This window comes from Pteropus medius, unplaced genomic scaffold, assembly GCF_902729225.1.
Source record: "Pteropus medius unplaced genomic scaffold, Ma_sr-lr_union100, whole genome shotgun sequence".
NCBI classification, from domain to species: Eukaryota; Metazoa; Chordata; class Mammalia; order Chiroptera; family Pteropodidae; genus Pteropus; species Pteropus medius.
Genome location: NW_024349142.1, coordinates 379028 through 404259, shown reverse-complemented (window position 1 = coordinate 404259; position 25232 = coordinate 379028). Strand labels below are relative to the sequence as shown.

The 25232-nt window shown below is 42.0% G+C and overlaps 1 pseudogene; it reads left to right on the top strand.

The window, feature by feature from the left end:
- Positions 1 to 299: 299 nt before the first annotated feature.
- On the top strand, positions 300 to 419 carry LOC120617073 (uncharacterized; annotated as a pseudogene).
- The last annotated feature ends 24813 nt before the right edge of the window (positions 420 to 25232 follow it).

The window sequence follows — 25232 nt, the reverse complement described above, 5'->3', positions numbered from 1 at the left end:
AAAGAAATTATTATTATTATTATTATTTTTTAAAGAATTGTAGTTAGAAATAAACACACACATACATATACACTTAAAACACTTAAAGAATATCTCAGGGAGGACACACAAGAAAACTGTCAACGGGAGAGGGAGAGGGAGAGTGGAGGACAGAGAGAGCAAGGGTGGAAGCAGATTTGTTTCTCTGTTACCTCTTCTCTCATGTTAACGTGCAAATGTATCACCTTTCCTAAAACTTAAAAAATGGCAGAAGCAAGAGTATCCAGAAAATCTAAGCTACTGGTAAAAAAGCTCACACCATCTATGACCATGCCATCCTTGAACGTGTCTGATCCCGTCTGATCTCAGAAGCTAAGCAGGCTAAGGCCTGGTTAGTACTTGGATGGGAGACCACCTAGGAATAGCAGGTGCTGTAGGTGTTAAAAAAAAAAAACAAACAAACTCACACTCACAGGACTCCTAGATAGATTAGAAGCAGACTTCACAATTATTAAATAATCAGCAGCCCTGCTCTCCGCGGTTCCCACTCACTATAGACATACCCTGTGTATTCCCCGTGAGTGCAGGGGGACCTGTGACTATAATGAGATCGCGTTTCCATGGTCATGTGACCTTCTCTGGCTCACCTTGGGTGAGCCTGACCTAATCAGCTGAGCTCTTTAACAGCACAGCATGGTCTCTGGCTGGTCAGCTGGTCAGCTGATCGCAGAGGGACATGCCACCTTCTGGCTTGGAAAAAAGAAAGGTGGGTGCTACATTGTGATTTGCGTATGGGACCATATGACAAGGAACAGAGGGACCCAGTCCTATAGCTGCAACAGAATGAATTCTGCCAAAAAACAGTTTCCCTGTTTGTGTGTGTGTGTTTGTGTGTGCGCGCGCGCGTGCGTGCGTGCACGCGCATGCGTGCATGAGTACACATGTGCATATGCTTGCAAGAGAGCCCTGTCCCTCAGATAAGACCACAGTCCTGGCTAATGCCTTGACTTCAGGCTGGTGAGACCCTAAACGGAAGTCCCAGCCAGCCCGACTTTGAATTCCTGAGCTGGAAAACTGAGAGATGATGAATTTTGTGCTGTTTAAAGCCTCTGAGTTTGTGGTGATTTGTTACAAAGCAACAGAACACTAATAGTACACCTTTTGCTGGCCACTCCACAAATATGTATCGAATGCTAGCACGTGCTGGGCCCAAAGGCCAAGCACCAGGGAAACGGACATGGAGGCCCCAGTGGGTCTGGGACCACAGCCCTCTTGCCCCTAGTCCCTCAGAAAGGAGGCTGCAGTTCTCGAGCTGGAACGGACATGTCATTATGGAGACCGGCCTAGCATCACACAGACCCGGTCCACAGCCTAGTACTACCAGTAACAGAACCTCCGGCTGGTGTCAGAATTTCTCTGGTCTTGGGCTTTTCCTTTGCAAAGAGAGGATGGAGACGGTGCCTCCCCTGTGAATGAAACGACTTGATCCACCCATAAAGCACTTGGCTTGAGGCCTGGAGGACCTGACACACATGCAAAAAAATGTAGTACCTGGAGTTATCATACCTAAGCCTTTTATTCGTGTGTCTATGAACATGTATATAAAGGCATACATAAATATATTTTCAAATGTCACACACACAGAGTGAGGCACCCACACAAACACAAACACTTCTTGTTCTAATACATATATTAGTGGGATCGTTTGGTAAGCATTTAATTGACACTGACTGCTTTCCAGACACTATGAAGGGTCCGTAGGACAGAAAGATATTTCCTCAGAGAATAATAATGGGAATTGACCGGCTCTCAAACTGAACAGAATGTGGTGATAACAGCGTGCCAAGCAGATGGTTAGTATTACATTTTTGTTTTATTTTGTTTTCTTGTTTTTTACTTTTTCTCCATGTTTTAGAAAGCTTTTTCTCCGGTATGTTCTCTGTCCCAGGCTGGATCCGAAAGAGCTGTCGCCGTCCTTGGTGACATGGGAGTATATACTGCCTGGAAACCAGCCTGGCTCTTACTTAGCTCGATAGAAATTCCATAGGATTCTGCAGAGCTGAGGGCCCATCTTGGCCACTTGGCCTCGTGTGAAAATTTTAACAGCTTCTCACTCAAAAATGTTTCTGTCTCCATTCACCAGGGCCAGGACTGGGCTTAAGCAGGTACAGAGTTTAAGTGTGTGGTTGACAGGGGTGTAAACTGAATAATCAAGAGACATACCATTTTGATGCAATATTTCTTTAAAATTTCAAAATCAATGCAAAAAAATCAATGATGAACAAAATATCAACATTTTAACTAAATGCAAGATCTGACAGGGTCGCGATTAGGGTGGGGTGAGGGAGATGAGTCACTCAAAGGGCATGATGCATGCATCATGAATTTTTTTTTTGCATTGTTTTTTATTTTTTAAAAATATGTCATTGAAACATTATCTTGATTATCGAGGTTTTCAGCTTTGCCTTAGATTTCTCCCCTGAGGTGAATGCCTCAGTTGCCCCACCCTAGTCGTCACACTCTCATCATCTCCTGATGTCTTTGTGGTTCTTGGATTTTCTTCTCTATCCCACTGCCACCACGCTCATCCTTCCTACCAGCATGTCAGCTTGAACAAGGACAGCCACCTCCTAGCTCTCCCCTCCCTATCGCGGTCTTGTCCCTCCCACCTCTAACCAAGCTCTTCTGGCTCTGTTGAATGATTAATTCTCCTTTCATCCCTTTTCTCCAAGGCTTACATCCCACCCCTTAGAGTCCTGTTGATTTCGCCTTCATCTCCCACTGTCTGGAAATTTCTAAACTCTGCCCACCCCTCCTGGTACCCACGCCACCCCCTTTGGTTTGGGTTGTCACAGATGAATTCTTTCTATTTTCCCAACTCTCTTCCATTCTCTGCTCAGAGTTCCCAGTATATGGGACACCGGTGGCACTTTCACGATGTCTTTAAAGATGGCTCAGCTTCAAAGATAATTGAATGTCACCATAAGAATGTTATTCCCTTGTCCATCCTTCCCATTTTGTTCCAGAGGGCTTTTTTCTTAGGCCTGGCATGCTTGTAGCACTCGCTGATCACTTCTAGACAAAGGGCAGCTCTGTTCATGTCCCTGGCAGGCAAGAGCTGGTGGCCGAGGTTTCTCGGCTTCAACCTTAGGGACACTAGGGATATTTGGGGCTGGATAATGCTTGTGGCAGGGCTGTCTTGGGCACTGTAAAAAGTTCGGAGGCATCCTTGGTATCTACGCACCAGTTGCCAATAGCACATTCCTCCCCACAATGTTGTGACAAGAGAAATGTCCCCAAGGCATTGCCAGCTGTCCCCTGACTGAGAACCAGTGGTTTAGCCACCCTAATTTACACGGTTTGGGTTTCACGCTTTCCTTTTTTTTTTTTTTTTAATAATGGAGACTTTATTGTTTAGGGCATTTTAGTTTCACACCAAAACTGAGAGGAAAGAGTGGCGATTTCCCGTAAGTCCCCTGTCCCCACACAGGCACCACCTCCCCCCTCATATACATCTCCAGCAGAGGGCACGCCTGTTAGAATTGGTGAACCCACAGGGACATGTCATTGTCACCTAGAGACCACAGCTTACATCAGGGTCATTCTTGGTGGTGTGCATTTTGAGGATTGGGTAGACGTATAATGACACGTATTTATCAGTACAGTGTCATAGAGTGGTTTCACTGCCCTAAAATCCCCTGTGCCTGTTCATCATCCCTGCCTCCCCACACCTGGCCACTACACACACACTCACACACAACACACACAGACACTCGCAGACACATTCATACAGACACACTCATATATACTCACACATATACATGCTCACACACTCACTCGCAGGCACACTCATACACAGCAGTCACACTCTCTCACACACCTGGAGACCTGAAGCTCAGCTCTGTGCTGAGTGCCACACCTCCTGTTCTTGGACCAGAGAGGTGGGGCCTGCTCTGGTCCCCTCTGAGATGGAGAGCTGGATGCCCGAAAGGTCAGGGGCCGTGGGTGGGTCTGTGCTGGGAACTTCTTGCTCGTGTTTCGGGCGTGGCACAGAATAATTCAGAAATGGACAGGCATTCAGGGGAACGGTGGCCCTGGCGAAGGTGCAGGGAGAGCCGGGGGACACACAAAAAGCCAAAATCGGCTCTGAGAGATGCCACAAGCTGCTGTGACGCCAGAGTCCATAGATTTTGTTACAATGCGTCCTGCTTGGCCCTGTCCTGTAGGAAGGACACCTGGACGCTTCACCTGAGCCCCTGGTCCTCTACTCAGAAAAGAGGCCACTGAGCCATGTTCCCGATTTTAGGAAAACCTGGGTGGTGTTGTCAAACCATGGTGGCGGGTGGGATCATTTGCTACGGAGCCTGAGATGTCCCTGTCCCTCCAGGGAATGCCTTTCAGGTTAGACGGCAGGGTGTCTGGCTGCTGCTCCCCTCTGACAGGTCTCACGGAGCTCAGGGCTATAATAGGCAGCCCCAAGTTCACAGCGTGGCAGCAGCTGGCTGTGATCACAGGTCTGTGCCCCCTCCATGCAGGACCCCGTGCTGGCAGAGGCAGTCTGAGAAGCCCTAGGGCCATGCAGCTGTTGGGGGGATTAGCTTAAGGAAAGCTGACCCTGTGACAAATGGCTCAGGTATGTCCGCTCCTGGGACACGAGAGCACCAAGGAACTCATGGGCTAGAGAAGAAGGAGAACACACCAGGTGGGCAACGTTGAAGGCGCCCAGAGAAACACAGCGTGACATGCAGATGACATACAGGATGCACACATGACAGAGAACTGCTGCTTTGGGAATTTGTGTGTGAAATTCATTTGGAATATAACACTGATATTTTCTGAGGTATTCTGAGTCACGCTCAATTCCAAAGAGCGGGTCTTTGCAGTAAAACCATTGCAGGGGGGAAATGCGCCCCCAAGGAGCGAAGCCTATAGCCGGAAAGGCCAAAGATGTCATCATAGGCTTCACAATATTTCATTTTCTCACGTGAAACAGAATCATCCATAGCTCCCGGTGCGGTGGGAAATCAGCAAAATTTAAATGAAAGATTATTAATCTTTAAAATGAAAGGTTGTCTATTCCCGGCTTTTTTTTCTCTCTGAGGATAGCAGTTGTAGAAGCGATGGGTGGGGGCAGTGTTGTTGAAAAGTTTGAAAATACACAAGAGTCAGCAATGTATGCGCCGTTTCAACAATCACCCACTCACGCTCCAGCATCCCCACTCCCATCACAACCCCGTACTATTTTTAAAGCAAATTTCAGAAATGATAGCATTTCACCCATAAATACTTCAATATCTTTTTTTTGCTAAACTAAAATTTCTTTCCTTTTAAAATTTTTATTTCTTTTTAATTTTTTAATTTTTCAATCACTGTTGGCATACAATATTATGTTAGTTTCGGGTGTACACATACTGACTAGACATTTATATACCTCATGAAATGACTGCCCTGGGTATCTATTTCTTGAAGTCAGCACAGGGCTGACTTTTGAACCTACACAGAACCCACCATTTGAAACCACCACTGATATGGTCTACTTCGAAAAGCAAGAAAAAGGAGCAGCATGTGTAAGCATTTTTATCTGCGTAGATCGAAGCTATAGAATACACTGGGAAACTCTGCCTCTCTTGAGGGTGATCCCTCCGATACAAGATGGTCTGGCTCCACAGATAGGATTATTTACTGCGTGCAAGGAGCTATTCAGGGAAAATACAGAACATGTGCCTGCCCTCACTATCCAACAGAAGAAACAGATCGATAAACTAACTCATGAGGCAACATGTCTGATGCACCCTGTGCTCTATCGTGATGGAACAATAATAATTATTATAATAATAATTAATAATAAAAACTTACTACACTGAGCACCCAGAACATAGAGCAATAACATTAGAAGAAACTTAGAGAAAAGCTAGTGGGAAGTGGGACCCAGGGATATGATCTGGAGAACAACGACTCGCTCTCAAATGTTTTTATGGTTTGGATATGGTGATTCTAGAATACTGACTATATCATTCTGAATCCAAGACGATAGACAGCAACAAAAAAATTCCTTGAGAACTATCTAGGCTCTTGCATTTTGCAAAAATTTCTGCAGAAGGCCAGCAGGCGTCTCCTTAGGCTTCCCATCCTTGTTTCAAAAATCTTACATTTCTCTACTCCCTGGTCAGAAATGTCTCTCTCATCTTTGCCGTCTTTTCTATTCCTGGTGAGACTTTTCCATCTCTCACCCCTCTGGTTCAAACCACTATTGCTTCCTGCTTGGACCATTACAGTAGCCTGTCACTTGGTTTCTTGTCTTCTACTGTCTCTCTGCTATCATCTAATGTCTACCTAGCAATCAGAAGAAGTAGTAAAAAAAGAAAATATGATCATGTCTCTCTCCTGCTCTGGCTCCTTAAATTAAAAACATTTCCTAGCACCAAATCACAGTTTGTCACTCATACTTAGGTTCCTTGCCAGGGTCTGCAATTGCCTGGGTAACCTGGTCTCAGAAACCTCTCTACTTCAGTTCCACAACCTGGGTTCAGGTCTATGAAGAAGTCAGTCTCCCCACTGCCCATTATAACACCCAGCACATTTCATTCTGCCTTCTTTGATCTATTTATTCTAAGATGCACCTCTTTCCCCCAAACTTTTGCATCACCAAAGTTAGGCTGTGTCTTAAATCAATGACAGTCAAAATTTAGTTGCCAGCTATTTTCTTGTTCCTGGTGATACCCAAAGACACTCTTATCAGGAAGGACATTCCAAGTGCTTAGAGGTTACCCCCAGGGGATAGGGACAAAGGGATAAAACTCTTTTGGGACATGGTTAACCATTTCTTGCACAGCCCTCAGCAGGCAATGTCAGCTAAGGGAGAAGGACTTGTTCAGTATGCCAGGAATCAGCATGGAATGCTCGGTTATCATGGAGAGTGTATGGTGTTGCCCTAATCGGGATGCGCAGATGTCAAAATATTCAGAGATTGTTGACATCACCCCAGACAGATGTTTTCAAATATGTGAACTACTCAGAGCATGAGCATGTCAGCACTGAGCCTGCTCTTTCTTTCTCCCAGCAGCATCATTACACCCAGGTGTCTTCGCATTCACTCACCAAAAAGGTTATTTATTTCAACATAATTTTTGCTTGTCAAAGATTAGATATAAGCTAGACATATATTCATGAGGAATAATAATATTTCTAATTTAATCCATTAAATGGAATACTACACAGCTGTAAAAAAAAAAAAAGGAACACAGAAGTGCTTTAAGTTTCATCATAATCTCCAAAATATATCTTGGTAAAAAAATAAAAAACAATATATAAAACAGTGGGTGTAGTATGCTAAATTTTGTATAAAAGGGGGAAAAGGTATAAGCATATTTACTTGTGCATCCATAGGCCATCTGCGTGTGACTAGAAAGGGTTGCCTTGTCACTGGTTGACTCATAGGAAGCAAATTAGATAACCACAGGACAACGGAGGGTCTTCTCACTATATATCTTTTTGACCTTTTCAAATGTACTATTTAAAAAAAAAATGAAGGAAATTACGTTTAAAATAAAAATAACATTGAAAATAAAATAGAACAGGAACCTGACCCCGGTCCCTGTTTCCCCAGCGGCCTCTACTTTCTTCATCATATTGACAGTTTATAGTTCACCACAAAATTCATGGAAACTAGACTTTCTGACCTAACAATTAATCCAATGTTGACACAGTCAACAAAACAAGAATTACCCTGCATTTAATGAGTGTTCTTGTATCTCTCCCAGCTGTGTCTCGTCGGCTCCAAGGAAGAGACTGTCAGCCTGGGACCAAGTTTCTGGTGGGACAACTACCAAATGTATCACCTCCATGACCTTGCATTTTCAGTACAGCTCAAGATCATTTGAGAGGACTGATTGGAGAAAGGCACAGGAAAGGGATTTGCACGTGATGTGTTTTCAAAATGGGAGTGGGAGGGAAATGAGCAAGAAGGCTTCAGAGGGGACTCAGAGTCGGATTATGGATCATTATGTAAGCACGGTGAACAAATCAATTCTTCCTCCAGGGGTGTAGGATTCTAAACAGGGTTGGCTCCTTTTCAGATTTATATTTCTGTGAAGATTTACCAGTTGTTCTCGACAGTCCATATTTCATTTGAAATATCTGGGTTTTTTTTAGAGTTTCTAATATGTACGGCAATGATTTGTTTTAGTATCAGTTATGATTCCAGAATGTATTTGCTTTTTAAACACAGTTTTTAAAAAAATGAGTGATCGTATTGGTTCCCTTGAGCTGCCATAACACAGTACCATATACCGGGGGGCTTAAATAAGAAAAATTACTTCCTCACAGTTCCGAAGGCCAGAAGTCCAAGATCAAGGTGTCAGCAGGGTCGGTTTCTCTTGAGGCCTCTCCCCTTGGCGTGTAGACACCATTCCTCCCCCTTGTCCTCATCACATGGTTGTCCTCCTGTGTGTGTCTGTCTCCTAATCTCCTCTTCTTATAAGGACACCGGTCATTGGATTAGGGCCATCTATATGATGTCATTTTACCTTAATCACCTCTTTAAAGGACCCATCTCCAAATACAGTCACTTTCTGAGGTAGTAGGGTTAAGGTTTCACCATATGAGTTTTGGGGAGACACAACTAGACCTGTAATAGCCCAGAACCCAGGTGGACCAGGCAGCTGAGAGGGCCAGGCTGGAGGGCTTGGTAAAAGCCAGATGTGGAGATATATTTTAGGCCAAGATCAGTGGCTTGGATTTCACCCTGAGTGCAGTAGGGGGACCCTGATAGACATTGGTCAGGGGAGGGCTATAGTCAGACATGTGTCCAAGCAAGATGGCTCTGGCTGCCAGAGAGGCACTGGGGCTGAACAGGCCATGGAGGAAATTCAGGCCACGGACTGACACAACTGAGTCAGTAGGGTGGATAGGCCTGTGCAGACAGGATCCAAGTCATCAGGCTTGGAAGTCTTTGTTATTAACTGCTTTCATCTCCCTAGAAGGCGACACTTAATACATAAGAGGAGACAGCAGCCTGCCTCTGCTCTCTGCTCTCCTTCTCCCTGCATGAAGAGGGAATGGAGTCTATGGCCTTAAACCCTTTTCTTTCTCAGGCTCTGACAATTGGGTACATTTCTCTCAAATTGGATAGGGTTTAAAGAACTCCATGGTATTCTTATGACGCCCTCTGCTGGCCATTTTTTTCAGCATGTGATGTGGTTTGTCCTGAGCTGTTTAATACCATAGGCACCAGCCCAACCCAGCTGTTGAGCACTGGAAATGGGGTGCAAATTGACATGTGCTGCAAAGTATAAAACAGACACTGGATTTCAAAGACGTATGAGAAAAAATGTAAAATATCTCATTAATAATGTTTTATATTATTACATGTTCATTAAGGGATATTATTTTTAATGTATTGGGTTCAACAAGATAGTCTTAAAATTAATTTCACCACTTTCATTTTTACTTTTTTAATGAGGATACTAGGAAATTTTAAACTACATATGTAGCCCATGTTATGTCTTTATTTCTTACTGGTCTAGACTTTTATAAATGATGTGTATTCCAGGGTTTTTCAGCTTCAGTGCTACTGACATTTGAGGCCAGATCATCCTGCTGTGAGGGGCTGTCCTGTGCATCGTAGTGTGTTGAGCAGTGTTCCTGGCCTCCAACCATGGGATACCCATTGCGACAACCAAAAGTTCCTCCAGAAATCGACAAATTGTCCTCTGAGGGGCAAAATTACCCTCAGTTGAGAACTATTGAATTTTATTTATATTTTATACGGGTAGATTTTATATATATACTGATTTTATCTACATATAACATATATTGATCATTGATTATATACTGAAATGTATATATTTATGAAATGAAAAAAATATATGGAATATAACTCCATAGGACACTACCTGAGCCTCCATTATGTGCAAGCTCTGTGCTGAGAGCTTACATGCCTTTTCCCTTTCAATCTTCACAATGACCCCACAGGGTAGGCAATATTATTATTAGCTTAATTTTGCAGATGAGGAAACTGAGGCACAGGAAGTTAAGTGACTGGCCCTGGGGTGCACAGCTAATTAACCTGGCTTCAAATCCAGGCATACCAGTGGTGGGAGGGAAGTGAGAGCATGCCCTCCACTCACCGCCTGACCTGGAAGAATCCAGGATCTCCTGTTATTGGCCAGCAAGGTGCCAGTAACAGGACAATACTGTATGGTGTGCTTGAAATTTGCTAGGAGAGTAGATCTTTAGTGTCCTCACTACACATACACAGAGAGAGAGAGAGAGAGAGAGAGAGAGAGAGAGAGAGAGAGAGAAAGAGAGAAAAGAAAGAAAGAAAAGTTGAAAGAAAGTGAAAGGGAAGGAAAGAAAAGAAGGAAGGAAGGAAGTTTAGTGAAGGAAGGAAGGAAGAAGTGAAGGAAGGTGAAGGAAGGAAAGAAGGAAGGAAGGAAGGAAGCTGGAAGGAAGGAGGGAAGGAAGGAAGGAAAGAGAAAGGAAGGAAGGGCTGAAGGAAAGAAGGAGAAGGAAGGAAGGAAGGAAGGAAGGAAGAAAAAGAGAGAGAGAGAGAAAGAAAGAGAGTAAGAGAGAAAGAAAGAAAGAAAGAGAAAGTAACTGAGAGATGATGGATGTTAATTACTTGATAATGATGATTATTTCACAATGTACAGGTATATCCAATTATCACGCTGTATGTCTCAAATGTATACAATTTTAATTTGTAATTATACCTCAGTAAAGCTGGTACCAATAAAGAGAATCCAGGCTCTTTATCAAGTGGTATATGTACCCCATTCCTGTCCTAGAATCTGAGTCTTCTTGTTAGAGAGGAATATGAAGGAAGTGCAGGCCAGAATTATACATTTTACCTCCCTTGAAGGCCAGAGGAATCCAGAATATGCTCCACTCCAATCACCTCCTATGAGATCATGATATAACAGGAAAGCACAAATTCGTCCATTCATTCATCCTCTCACCCATCCATCCATCCATCCATTCATCAGTCAGTCTATCCCTCCTGCCATCCATCCATTCATTTATTCACCCATTTACCCATTCATTCAAGCCAAGTTATCTCTACTATAGGCCTACTCTGTGTCAAGCACTATTAAAGGCACTGAGAGACCAGAGATAACTAAGACAAACATGGCCCAGTTCAAAGAGTCACTTATACTGAACTGGAGAGAGGGACAAATACAAGCAAATAAGAAATAAGATCGCAGACACAGACAGACTATCTGGAGAAAACATGACTGGAAAATGATTGAGGTGAGGATGGTGGAAGAGTCTAGAAATTTTTTTTTCTAAGGTAGAGCCCACAAATCTGCATGTTTAACAAATTTCACCTTGGCTGGGGACCCTGCAGGAGGGGTTTAGGGCCCATCTTGAGAAACACTGGCTGGGACCTCCAGGAGTGGAACTAAGTGATAGACAGCCGGCTGAGTTAGTTGTCGCCAGGCCCCATGAACTCTGATGCTTTTCTGCATGTGGTGAGGGGTTCTGAATGGGGGTGAGAAGCCACCTGCCCACAGTCCCACTTCCCAGTAATGCCCTCCACGAACTTCTAAGAAGCCCCTGCTGGAGTCCAGGCTGGGAATTTGAACCCGCAGGCACTCATAGTCCTGGAAAATTCCAGGCTCTCTGAGTCCCTCTCTACTCCTGTCACAGCCCCCTCCCGTTCCCTGGCTGGCTGCGGTTTCCATAGCAATGAATGTTGCCAGATAACAATTCTTGAGGCTGATAACCACCCAAGTAGCCTGGCGGGGGGATGGGAAAGACTGGGGCCTATTAAAAGTCCTCTCGTGGCTTTTATGCAATTAAAATGCATCCTTAGACAAGGGTCTTTGCAGAAAGTGGGGAGGAGAGAAGGATGTGTGAGGGTCTCTACAGCCTGATAGAAACCCCAAATTACTCTAAAGAACCAGTGATATAAACCTTACCTTTTCTCCAAGTGATGCTTTCATTCATTAAACCACTTATTAATTCCACGAATATTTATTTAAGTTGATGGTGAACATAGATAATTTGTTGTAATATGTTCATTGTATACCTATTTTAAACTCCAGGCTTTGTTCTAGGGAGACCACGAGGATGAAAGAAAAGCCCACAGTGCCCTCTTTAATGATTCTTCTTACATCTTAGATGCAGTGGCACACACGTGGAGATGAATATATAATATGATAGCAAGCATGGGTAAGTTCTGGGAGGACAAAGCCACCAATACTGTTTTGAACTTCACCTTTTTTCCCCCTTTTAAATGGTAGTACCTTTTAAATAGTGATTACATTTTAATTCCATGAATGTAATCATCTTCTGTGCAATATTGTAAAATGAAAATTTGGCCTTCCTCCCTTGTCTCAAGCCACCTTGTCCCCTTCCCAGAAGTTATATCAGTTACACATCCTTCAATCAGTAATTCTAAGCATGTCGCATTTTTGACCTCCCCTGCCTTAACAGAATGGTAATTTTTACATCCATTTTTCCTGCAACTTTCTATGTTCAACTAAATGTGAAGACAGAATAGCATGGTGGTTAAAAGTGTGGATTGAAACCAACTAAGTCTGATCCCCAGCTTCTCCATGTGTTATGGTGGGACTCTGGGTCAGTTGCTTCATCTCCTGGTGCGTTAGTTTCCTCAGCTTTAAATAGAGTTTGTTGTGAGGATCACATGAATTAATATCTGCAAAACACCCAGAGTGGAGATACACACACATTAAATAAAACAGAGAAATCCTAGAGATCATTGCATACCAATTCTTATGTGGCTTACTTGTTTTTCCATATAGATTCAGAGTATCTAGACCCATTCTAGGGATGTCCCATAACTTATATAATCCATCCCTTCCTTGTGGAAATGGAAGTCATGTCCAACCCTTTGATGAGCTGAATGATAGTGCTGTGAATTGCTGTGTACACACACTATTTCACACATCTGCACACAAGTGCTTCTGTTCAACATACTCCTGGAAATAAAATTGCTGGATTAAAAGGGATAGGCACTCAAATTTTGTATCGATAATGCCAATTTGCCCAACATAAATGCTGTACCCGTTTACGCATCCATTAACCATGTATGAGCGTTGAAGCAGCATTGAAATCCTAGGAGGTTCCAACATAAAAATATGGATCTTCAGTTTCTCCAGATGATCTAGCAACATTAGGTTCAATTTAATGCATAGAAGCCATTGGATGGTGTCTGGTAGCAGCTGCCCACTTCAGCAAAACACAGGCTCCCTTTTGCCGCACTCCACACCATTCCCTATTGTTTCCCAAATGCAGGATGATGAGTAGAAGTGAGGGCAGGGAGCAGGGCAGCCCAGGACTCTGTATTTTTTTATCATTCATCTCTCCTCCCTCTCTTTTCTAATGCAAGTGAGGACCAGAGCACATTTTTTACAAATCCTGGCTGCAATACGACAGGAACAATGCCCAATGATTTATAAGCAGCATCTGTTGTAATCCTCACCACAATCCCGGGGTTCAGAGAAAAATAATTCTCCACTTTTAGAAAACTGAATCTTAAAAAGGTGAAGTCATTTTCCCATGATCCCACAGTTTTTCAATCCCCCCACAAATATCAAGAATCATTAGTAGGGCAGGCTGGGGTTTTAATTCAAACATAGTCTGGAAGGTTTCATCCTCTCAGTGTCTCTCAGCCTCCTCCCCATCACCACTTTGGCCAGAGTTCCCACGGTGACAGGCAGAGCCTGCCCTCATCACTGAGACCCAGTGAGAGCTCTCAAGGACCAGGGCAGAGTAATAGATGACAGGACAGGAAGAGGGTGAGATCTAGGGGAGGGCACAGGCCTTATGCCCCCTGCCTGGAATTTGGGCTCCTCATAATTTAAAATAGGCACATGAAAAATGGTGTCTTTGCAGAAGGGTACAAAACAAAGCAGACAAATAAAAACAGGCTGTGTATGCCTTTGCAGACACAAGTAGAAATCACACGTTTCTGTTCTGCAGCGGCCACCAGCTCCAATGACATAAACAGGCTTTGTTCTCACTCATAATTAGTTGTTTGACTGATTCACTCATTCAAGAAATACTTCTGAGTGCATATTGTTTGCCAGACACTGTTCTAGGTGGTGGGCATCTAAGACATCCTATTCAAGGACACAGTAAATACAAACATATATATATCCCTATGACTGTTAAATAGTTACATATATTTCATATATGTAACTATTTAATAAATATGGTCAAATCTATGGTAGAATTGCATTCTCTAGAGAATAATAAATTGGTGTAAGGCACAGAAAGTGACAAATCGGGAGCTACTTCAGGTGGGGGGCAGGGGCCAGGGAATTTACAAGGACCAGATATTTCTGATGGCAAGTTGATAGGCCCTTGCACTTTCCCCCAAACCCCAAATCTGTACTAGTCTCCTGGGACAATTTTGAACCATAGCACTAACAAAAACATCTGTAGTTTCTCCAGAACCCAAAGTAGTCACCAAACAAATATATACTGGGGGGTCGACTATGTGCATTTGATTATTCTAGGTGCTGGGAACACGATAAATAAGAAGATATCCTAGGCCTTTATTTCATGAAACATTCACCATCCTACAAGGACGCAGAAAGCAAATGAATAAGAAATAAATTAGCAAGATTATTTCAGACTCTAAAACTGTATGGTGGAACTTCAAGGAAAGCCAGAAATGCATACCATGAATATAATTCTAAATTTTCCAGTAGCCACATTTAAAAAGGTAAAAAGACACACCAGCGGTGACAATGTTAACGATAGCTTTTATTGAACTCAACATATGTAAAATATTACCCTTTGAACCAATGACACAATGTAAAAAAATTATCAATGAGATATTTTACGTTTTTTTTTTTTTTCTGTCTAGGTTTTTGAAATTTGGTGTATGTTTCACAGTTACAACATGTCTCTTTGGGACCAGCCACATTTCAAGTGCTCAGTAGCCCAAGGAGCTTGCAGCTACCGTATTAGAAGGCACAGATCTACACACTGCAGTGGAGGACTTCTGGGCACTTAGCCAAAGAAATCTAAAACACTAACTCGAAAAGACATATGCACCCCTATATTCACAATAGCCAATATGGAAGCATTTAAGTGTCCGTCAATAGACAAATGGATAAAGAAGAGGCGATACGTATATACAATGGAATATTACTCAGCTATAAAAAAGAACGAAATCCTGCCATTTGTGACAACATGGATGGACCTAGAGGGTATTCTGCTGAGTGAAATAAGACAGAGAAAGACAAATACCACATGATTTCACTTATATATGGAATCTAAAGAACAAAATAAATGACTCAAACTGGCTCATAGATTCAGAAAACAAATCAATGGGTGCCAGATGGGAGAAGAGGTGGGACACTGGGTGGAAAGGGGGTAGAGCTTAATAAGTACAAATTGGCAGTTACAAAACAGTCATAGGGATGTAATTATAACAGAGGGAATATAGTCAATAATATTGTCATAACTGTGTATGGTGCCAGGCAGGTACTAGGCTAATCCCGGGGAATCACTTTGTAAGTTATATGTCTTACCATCATGTTGTACACCTGAAACCAATATAATATTGCATGTCAACTGTAATTTAAAAATAAATTAAAAATAAAATAAAATTAAAACTGCTATGTTGAAAGATGAGGCAGCAGCCTGGCTGCACAGGGAAGGGGTCCCGCCCACACTCCCAGCCACTCCTTCCTGGCTCCTGAGCATGCCGGACAAGTAGCTCAGCAACCTCTTGGGTGCCCCTACTGGTGCCCTCCCAGAGTCGCACTCTGTTTGGAGGCTCAGGTCTGGCACCTGCCCCACCACGACCAGAAGTACCTTTCTCATAGCAGCCCACCTCCGGGAAGGAGCCCCCTCCCCTGAGTCCCGGGGCAGCCTCTCTTCTCCACGTTCCTGAGACCATGGTCCTGAGATCCTGCTCCAAGGTGAGTATCTGAGTAGCATGGCCTGCCCCATATTCACATCGGGGTTCCTGGGGTTCTCTGAGTCTGGTCAGCTTGTGGAATGGCCACCTGGATGGTGCAGGTGGACACGATCTGGACCCCTGGGGTCAGTGGGTTCGGGGGTACTGGAGACTCTGGGCAATGGTCACAGCTCACTGGGCCGGGGTCGAGGCTGTTTCCTCTCAGCCTGAGTTGTCCCACATGGGAAAGGGATGTAGCAGATAGCAAGGCCTTGCCCAGCTCACCATGCCATCAGGCCTGTCTTATAGATGAGCAAACAGAGGCGCAGCTGGAAGGGACCTGTCCACAGGTCTGTGACTGGTCAGGGGCCTGCCAAGGCTCTGTCCTCTTGTGCCATCCCTCCCACCTGGCTGACCAAGGCTGGACCTCTGCTGAGCCCTGGGACAACCCCCTGCCTTGCTGGCATCTCCGGGGAGTCAGAGCCTGGGCTGTAAATAGGGGGTGTTAGTGCCATGCCTTGGTGGCCTGGACACATGAGGGAGAGGACAGTGTCAGTGAGCGCACTGTGCTTGGCTGGACACGGCTCAGATTTCCAAGACTCGCCATTGAGGCCTGGCCTCACATCGAAGATAGTGAAGGTGGATGGATACTTTGGCCAATATATTTTGCTTCGGGAAGTCTAGAGAGTAGCCCAGGGATTTGCATCTCAACAAGCTTCCACCTGCCCAGGCACTTCTGAGCCAGGGTATCCCCAGGTACACTTGGGCAGCTGGGCCTGGGTAGGCAGGGAGTAGCTTAATCCTCTCCACAGCCCTAGTAACTGAACTGGGGCTTCAGAGAGGTGAAATCAAAGATGTATTTTCATTCATTCACAAATAATAAACACATATTTATTGCCCACCTGCTCTGTGCCTAGACTAGAATTTGGTATCTACACATTGTGTGACTTGAGGGCCTGGAAAATTCCAATCTCCAAATCTCAGGCTGCATCTTCCTTAGCCCTCCCTGTCCCCCACTCCAGCTGTAGTTTCCATGGCAACAGTCAGTCCACTAATCTGCTAAGGTCAGTTGAGGACCCTTGAGAAGGAGGAATTGTTGACATCAGAAGAGCATGGACAGGGGCTGGTGTAATAGGGAGATGGTTAGGTCCTGCAGTCCCTCCCCACACCCCATTATTGGTCACTCAAGCTTTTAGTCCTCGTTAAAAGGCCTCCTTGGATGGGGTTTTTGCAGAAGGACAAAAAAAAAAAAGAAAAGAAAAAGAGAAGAAATTGTCAATGCAAGCTCCTGCTGACTCTTAAAAAAATCACAGGTTCACCCTTAAGCAGCTGTCGCAGGTGCTAATGACACATCCATTATCTATTCTCACCATTCAGCTATATCTCATTCTTCCTTCCACACAAGTTGATGGAGTGCCCAGGACATTGCAGGCACTTGACTGTAATTGCGAAAAACCCCTTACAAAGAAATGAAAACCGGGCTTCGAAAGCTTCACATATCTTTCTCCCCTTCACATATCTTTCTCCCTGAGAAACACAAGAGTAAGAGAGTTCCAATTATCCTCATTTCAAAAGGCGACGGGCACCTGTTTTCTGCTCTCCATTAGCACCCAATTACCCCAAGACACAAACAATAACTTGAATGAAACCAAAGAATCAGCCATAACTTGTGGCCCAAATTACATTATTTTCAAGATTGGGGAAAGAGGGTTTGCAAACGGAGATTGTTTTTGGCGATGCGGTCAGAAATGGATTGTTGTTGATTTTGAGATGCTGCAATTATTCGTCACAATTCAAAATCTCAGGACAGGTGCTTCCCGATGGGACTTTCAATGGCCAGCTGGGGAAATTCTCAATAAGCAGATGGCACAGGAGACAAAGCTTTGACCATCTGCTCTAGCAAATGTTTCCTTGCTTTTCCCCATGAAATTGTACAAACTGTCAGTATTTTGGTCTAATGATGATGGGCCTTTTCACAGATTGTTTTTTTTTTTCAAAAGCGTGGCCATCCTGGCTCTAAAATATCATAATTCTAAGTAAATGATGGTGGTTTAGAGAGGAGAGTTTGTGCAGAGGTATACAGAAAATAAACTGAAAATGTTTATGTAATGAAAACAGTTTACATAATGATCCTAAGCAGAATAGACAGAGAGCGAAGAATTCAGAGATAATTACAAACATCCATGCAGATAGATATTTTGAAATACACAGTACGGCGCAGTCATAGTCAGCCAGGAACATTGGACCACATTCTTTACTCCTGATAGCTTGCCTCTGCTGGGTCATATACAAGCTTAAATTTTTCCCAACCCTGGTTTTTATTGTAACATAGTTTGTGATAACAAACTATTGGAAATAAACTCAATATTCTTTATGAGAGTCTGGCTAGATATTTCCTGATGAATGCATTCAATGGGATTCTATGGTGTAAAATTCTAAAGTATAAACTTCTTTAGTGACTGAAAGAGCAAAATGTACAGTAAAATGTGTAATAATGTGAAGGGTTGCCATTGTTGCGTTAAAAAGGGAAAAGGGAATATATAATACATATAAATATATGTAATATCATCCAATATATAGTTATAAAATATGTTAAAATATATAATGGTATATAAAATATATACGCAATGTGTGTATTCATACACTATGTCATATCATGTAGGAGTACTGGGTGGCTGGTGGACAGAGGTGATGTCTTAAGGTGATGCTGTAGACCGAATGTTTGTGATACCCTCAAATTCATATGTTGAAATTTAATCACCAATGTGACGGTATTTGGAGGTAGTGCCTTTGGGGGGTGATTAAGTCATGAGGGTGGAGCCCTCATGAATGGGATTAGTGCCCTTATAAAAGAGACCCCAAAGAGCTCCTTTACCCCTTCCATCATGTGAGGTTATAGGGAAGAGATGGACATCTATGAACCAGGAAGCAAGCCTCTCCAGACATTAAATCTGCTGGTTTCTTGATCTTGAACTTCAAGCCTCCAGAAATGTAAGAATAAATTTCTGTTGTTTATAAGCACGCCCATCTAAGATATTTTGTTATAGCAGCCCAAATGGACTAAGACAATTAGATTCCCTGAGGCAGGGATTTGGTGCATGTGATTTCAAGGGAGGGCTTTCCAGGGGAAACCTATGGGAGAGTGAGGGGAGTAGGATAGTGAAGGGGAAGTTACTAAGCAAGTCAATGGTCTAAGGTCAAGTCTAGGCTTGATCCATAGAAGATCAGGAGTATAAATCATACCTCAGAGTTGCCTCATCATGAGACAAGGGGGCCAGGCTTTTGTACTCCCAACAGTCAGTCATTGGCTGCTTCCAGTTGGAGGGAGAGATAGTGTTACCTCCAAGGCCTCTCTGGACGAGGTAGCTCCTATCAGCCAGGTGTAATTCTCCAGAAGTTGTTAACAACATCCACACCAACATTGCCTATACAAGTGAGGAGGAGACATTCCACTGTATGTGCTTTTCTTTTTTATTTTTGTGTGTGCATTTTAAAAAAAGATTTTTCCCATCCCTTTACCCCTTCCTTTTTAGCAATCATTAGCTTGTTCTCAATATCTATAGGTCTGTTTCTGTTTTGTTTTGTATATTCATCCATTTTGTGTTTTTTTTTAGATTCTACATATGAGAGAAATCATACAGTATTTGTCTTTCTCTTTCTATTTCTTTTAGCATAATACTTTCTAGGTCCATCCATGTTGTCACAAATGGCAAGATTTTATGTTTTATGGCTGAGTAATATTCCCTAGTATATATATGCCACTTTTTCTTTATCCATTCATCTATTGATGGACATCTAGGTTGCTTCCCTATCTTGGTTATTACTAGTTATGCTACAATGAATGTGGAGGCACATATATCTTTTCAAATTAGTATTTTTGTTTTCTTTGAATAAATATCCAAAAGTGCAATTGCTGGATTCTGTGGCAGCTCTATTTTTTATTTTTATTTTAAAGCAAACTTTTTAAATTTTCTTTTTTTTAATTTTTATTTTTTAAAATTAAGTTTATTGGGTAGCATTGGTTAATACAATTATATAATTTTCAGGTGTGCATTATAATTTCACATCTGTATATTCTATTGTGTGTTTACCACCCAAAGTCCAGTTTCCTTCAGGTACCATACATTTGATCCCCTTTACCCATTTCACTCTACCCCTACCCCCTTATATTTTACCCCCTTTACCTCATCTACCTCCCCACTCCTCACCCACCCCCTGCCCTCTGCTAACCATTAGTCTATATTCCATGTCTATGAGTCTCTGTTTGCTTGTCCTGTTAATTTGTTGCTTTTAGGTTTATATCCCACATGTAAGTCATATCATGCGATTTTCAACTTTTTCTGTCTAGCTTATTTCGCTTAGCATGGTTATCTCAAGGTCCATCCATGTCGTCACAAATGGCAGTATTTCATCTCTTCTTATGGCTCAGTAATATGCCATTGTAAGTATGGTAAAGGAGCTAAGAAGCAAGGCAGGTGTGGATTGTTCTTAAAATAAGAAAGCGTTGTGGAGAAAGTAACCTTTGAGCAGAGACTTGAAGATGGTGAAAGACCAAAGAAACCAGTTCCTCTTCAGGAACAGACTGTCAGAGATGAAAAAGGAAGGTATAAACGGTTTCATGGAGCCTTCAGTGGAAGGTTCTCTGCTGTGTATTTCAACACTGTTATCTCAAAAGAAGGATGGACACCCTCTTCCTTCATGTCTTTGCAGCAGAACAGAGCAGAAAAATCTGTTCCTGGTCCTGAGGATTTTATGGATGAAGAGGTATTTGGACTTTAGTGCCCTGTACATCAACGGATTCTTATTCACTAGAGTAGTGTCTTATGCTGGGGCCAGTTTCTAAAGTCAGGGGTGTAAGGTGAAAGTCACGTACAGGCGCACCTTAGAGATACTACGAATTGGTTCCAGACCACCGCAATAAAGCGAGTCACATGGGGGGGAGGGGGAAATATATATATATGCCACAGCTTCTTTAGCCAATCGTCTATCATAGGACACTTCGGTTGCTTCCATGTCCTGGCCTCTGTGAATAATGCTGCTATGAACATTAGTGTGCAAATATCTTTTGGATATGGGTTTTCAAGTCTTTGGGGTAAATACATACCAGAGGGATTGCTGGATCATATGGTAGATCAATTCTTGGTTTTTCGAGGAATCTCCATACTGTTTTCCATAGTGGCTGCACCAAGTTGCAATCCCACAAACAGTACACAAGGATTCCCTTTTCTCCACATCCTCACCAACACTTGTTGTTTGTTGATTTATTAATAATAGTCATTTTGACAGGTGTGAAGTGATATCTCATTGTGGTTTTAATTTGCATTTCTCTGTTGATCAGTGATGTTTAGCATCTTTTCATGTGTATGTGCTTTTAGAATTTCAAATTTTCTTCACTGTGAATAGAGTCCTATACTTCCTCAAATGGAAGATGCTGTCCACTGTGGATGAATGATTATTATAGAAACCATTAAGAAAAATAAATTATAGTCAATTAAACTATAACATGCCATTGACTGTAAGAGGCAACTCAATTTCTGAGAGGTTATAATAAATAAAAAAAATAAGATAGAAAAAAATGAGTAAAATGAGTGAAAAATTAGCACATCTTAAAATTGGAAACATACATTATCTGTTCTAAACAAATGTAAAGTCCAATGCACTCTTCCAAACTGTGCCCATCTGCGAATGAATGGCAGGTCTCCCTATCCCCAACACATACAATCTAACCAGTGGTGGACATTTATTGCTCAGCTGAGCTCTATGGTGGACAGGTTGTTAGCAAGACTTCCTGTGTGAGTGATGCGATGAAATCCCTGATGCCAAGGTGACTGCTGAGTTTCACTGTTGACTTATCTTCTCACTAGCCCCATATCCATGTGAAATAGGAGGCCAATAGGCTGTGGCAGAGAGAATTTCTGGGCAATTCCATCAAGCAACCAAGACCCCATCTCTGAAACCTCCACTTTGAAGTATACCTTTTGGCTTACCTACAGGCAAAATAGGACAAAGAAGAAAATGCTGCAATAGTCAGGGTTCTCCTGGAAAACAGAACCAATTATCATATTTCCATTTACCTAGTATAAGGAACTGACTCACACAACAGAGGCTGAGAAGTCCAGACCCATGAGAACCAATGGCATAAGTTCCATTCCAAGTCTAAGTCCAAAGGCATGAACAGACTGATATTCCAGTTCAAAAACAGGCAGAAAGAAAGAATTATTTCTTACTTAGCCTTTTATTCTATTTAGGCCTTCAACTGATGGGGTGAGGCTCACTGACATTAGGGAAAGCAATCTACTTTACTCAGTCCACACATTCAAATGTAACTCTCACCCAGAAACACCTACACAGACACACCCAGAATCATGTTTCACCAAATATCTGGCACCCCCATGACCCAATCAACTTGGCACATAAAATTAAGGATCACGGGTGCTTTTTAATACATTTTATTATTTTCACAGATACTCTTTCAATTAATTTGGAATATAGGGTGGGTTGGGGACAGCAATGAAGGAAGAGACTGGGGTGGTATTCAAGGCCAGATAGAATTTTTGAGGGGGAAGATGGTATATATAACCTTTTATTTAAAAAAATTTCAAATTGACAGAAGAGTTTCAAGAATGGTATAAAGAACTCTCATTTTTCACTGGTTGTTAGCATTTTGCCACATTTGAGCATTCTTTCTCAAGTGTAAATTGCAGATATCATGCCTCTTCACCCTTAAATATTTCAGCATATATTTTCTAAGAATAAGGACATTATCTTGTATAGTCACGGTGTAATTATTACATTTAGGAAATTTACTATTAATACATTATAATTATCTCATGTATAGCCCATGTTCACACTAATTGTCATTCCAACGATTTCCTTGATAACATCTTTTTTCCTGGATTCTGAGTCAAATCCAGGAATATGCATTCTGTTTAGTTGTCTTGTCTCCAGTCTTTTTTCATCTGAATCAGTTTGTCAGCCATTCTTTATCTTTCATGTCATTGAAATTTTTAAGAAATATAGATGTTCTGTAGAATGTCCCTCTGTTTGTTTGTCTGATGTTCCCTCATAATGAGTTTAAGATTTGCATTTTGGTGCACAAGTGATTTTGTTTCCTTTTCGCTGTATCCTATCACTAGGCTGATGGTGTCCATTTGTCCTAATGTTGATAGTGTTCGCTTTCATCGTTCGTTTAAAGTGGCGTCTGCCACTGTAAAGTTATCATTTACCTCTTGTAATTAATCATCTGTGGGGAGCTCCTATGTCAATATCCTGTTTCTCCTCATATTTTCGCTCACCAGTTATATGTAGTATCCTTTGATGATTCTTGCCTGGAGTAGTTATTATTGTGCTGGTTGCTAAAAAATGAGTTTCTAAATCCACCCCTTATTGTATATTTATTTGTTGGTATACTTCGGTAAATCTGTGTTTTCCTTTCTCCCATATTTATCGATTCAGTGTTGATTTATAGACCCTAACTTTAGTTTATGGCTTGTAATGTGTTACTATCAGAATTTACTTTTCTCTGGAACTGTTCCAGTCGTGGTCATGGGAAACTTTTCGAGAAGCTGGCTTTTGCGCCTTTTAATTTTTTTTTTTTAAAAAAAGAACTTTCAAACACTTTCTTCTTTTCAAGATATTCCAGGCTCATGTCAAGATATTCCAGGACTCAGCCATTTCTCCAAGGATTCCTGGCTCCCTAGAGTGGAGAATGGTATTTGGAAAACAGGATCTGAGTGCTAGGTGTGTTCTTCCGTTAGCCATGTTTGGGAAAGTAGGTTTTCTCCTGAAAGCACTAGAATTTCGAATAGAGAAGTGATATGGACATATTTGCATTTTAGAAAGGCCACTTGAGCTACGAGTTGGAAATGAATTGGTGAGCACAATGTTTAAAAAAATATAGCCCTTCACGTACCACTTGGATGATTGTTGCCATATTGACATCTTTGCTGTATTATTAAACACTTAATACTTTTTAAAAATCTTCTCTGTTATACCTGAAATAAATATTCTCTTTAAAGAGAATTTTAAATTACTATTGCGAATGGAAACATTAGTTTACTTGCCATAAATGGAAAATAAAAATAAAGAGAGATACAAAGAAAATACAGAGAAATGTAGTTTAGTACTAATTAGATGCAATTACCATATTACCAGCCAAAGTTCTGAGCCTAACATCTGCTTTATTTGTCAGTGGGTAGAGAGGGTGGTTCAAAAAAGATGTCAATATTGCTAAAAGCATTCAAATCAAAGACATTATCCTTTATGTAATATAATGGCCCAAAAGAGACTGAAAAGGATTTTTAAAAAATTCTAATATTATTTAATACATCTGTCTAGCATCTTATTTAATTTCTTGAGAACATCAATGCAGACATGTTACACACCCAGCAAAACATCAGTCAGGGGATTGAAAAGAGATAAAAAAGATGAGTTACAAATCTAGTGCAGGACTTCAGTCTAGTCTGTAGGAGCAAAGTGGGCATTGGAAAAGCAGAGAAAGCTCTTTAGAAAGCTGCAGACAGTGAATGCTAAAAGTAGAGTCAATAGGACTTGAGGTTGGGGACTTGGGGAAGAGGGCAAAGTCAGGAGGGTTTGGAGCTTGAGGAACTTGGTGGATAGTGGTGACATTTAGAGGTAGGCAATATGGGGAAGCTGGAGGTGGGGTCCTGGGAGACTGTCATTGTCATCCAAATGGGTATGGACCAGGGTGAAGGCACAAGATTGGCGAGTGGACTGGATAGATTTTTTTAGTAGAAGGAGATAATATGGTGTGGATTGAGTTTGATCAAAGGAGAAAGATAAAAATCCACTTCTGGATCCAAAGGACCTATACGTAAATTATTAAAATTAATCAGACACATTGGGAAGATTGAAGGATAAAGGGACAAATGTGATGTTTAGCAGAAGCGCTTAGGGTGAACATCATCATCTTATTCCCAACCTCACAGGAAATGTTTCCAGTACTTCACTGTTGCTTTTGATGTTTGCTGAAATTTGTTGCTGGTTTCCTAAATTTTTTCATCATTAATGGATGAGGATTATACCAAACTTTTTTTTTGTTACAGTCCTGATGAGTCATCTTGGTCATAATATGTTATCCTTTTATACATTGTTGGATAGAATGTGGCAACATTTTGTTTAGAATTTTATGTTTATGATGAGATGGGCCTGCCATTTCAATCAAATAAAGCCCTTGGCAGATTAAAAATAAAAAAGACATCCCCATTTTTTGATCAGGAATTAGTGAACAGGAAGAAGAATCCATTAGCATTTTCACAGGAGGCCCAGTGGCCAGATGGACCCTCAGCTCCCCAGAAATCCATGGAATTTTCATTGAACTAAATGCCAGGCTGGATTCCAGGCGGTATATGCA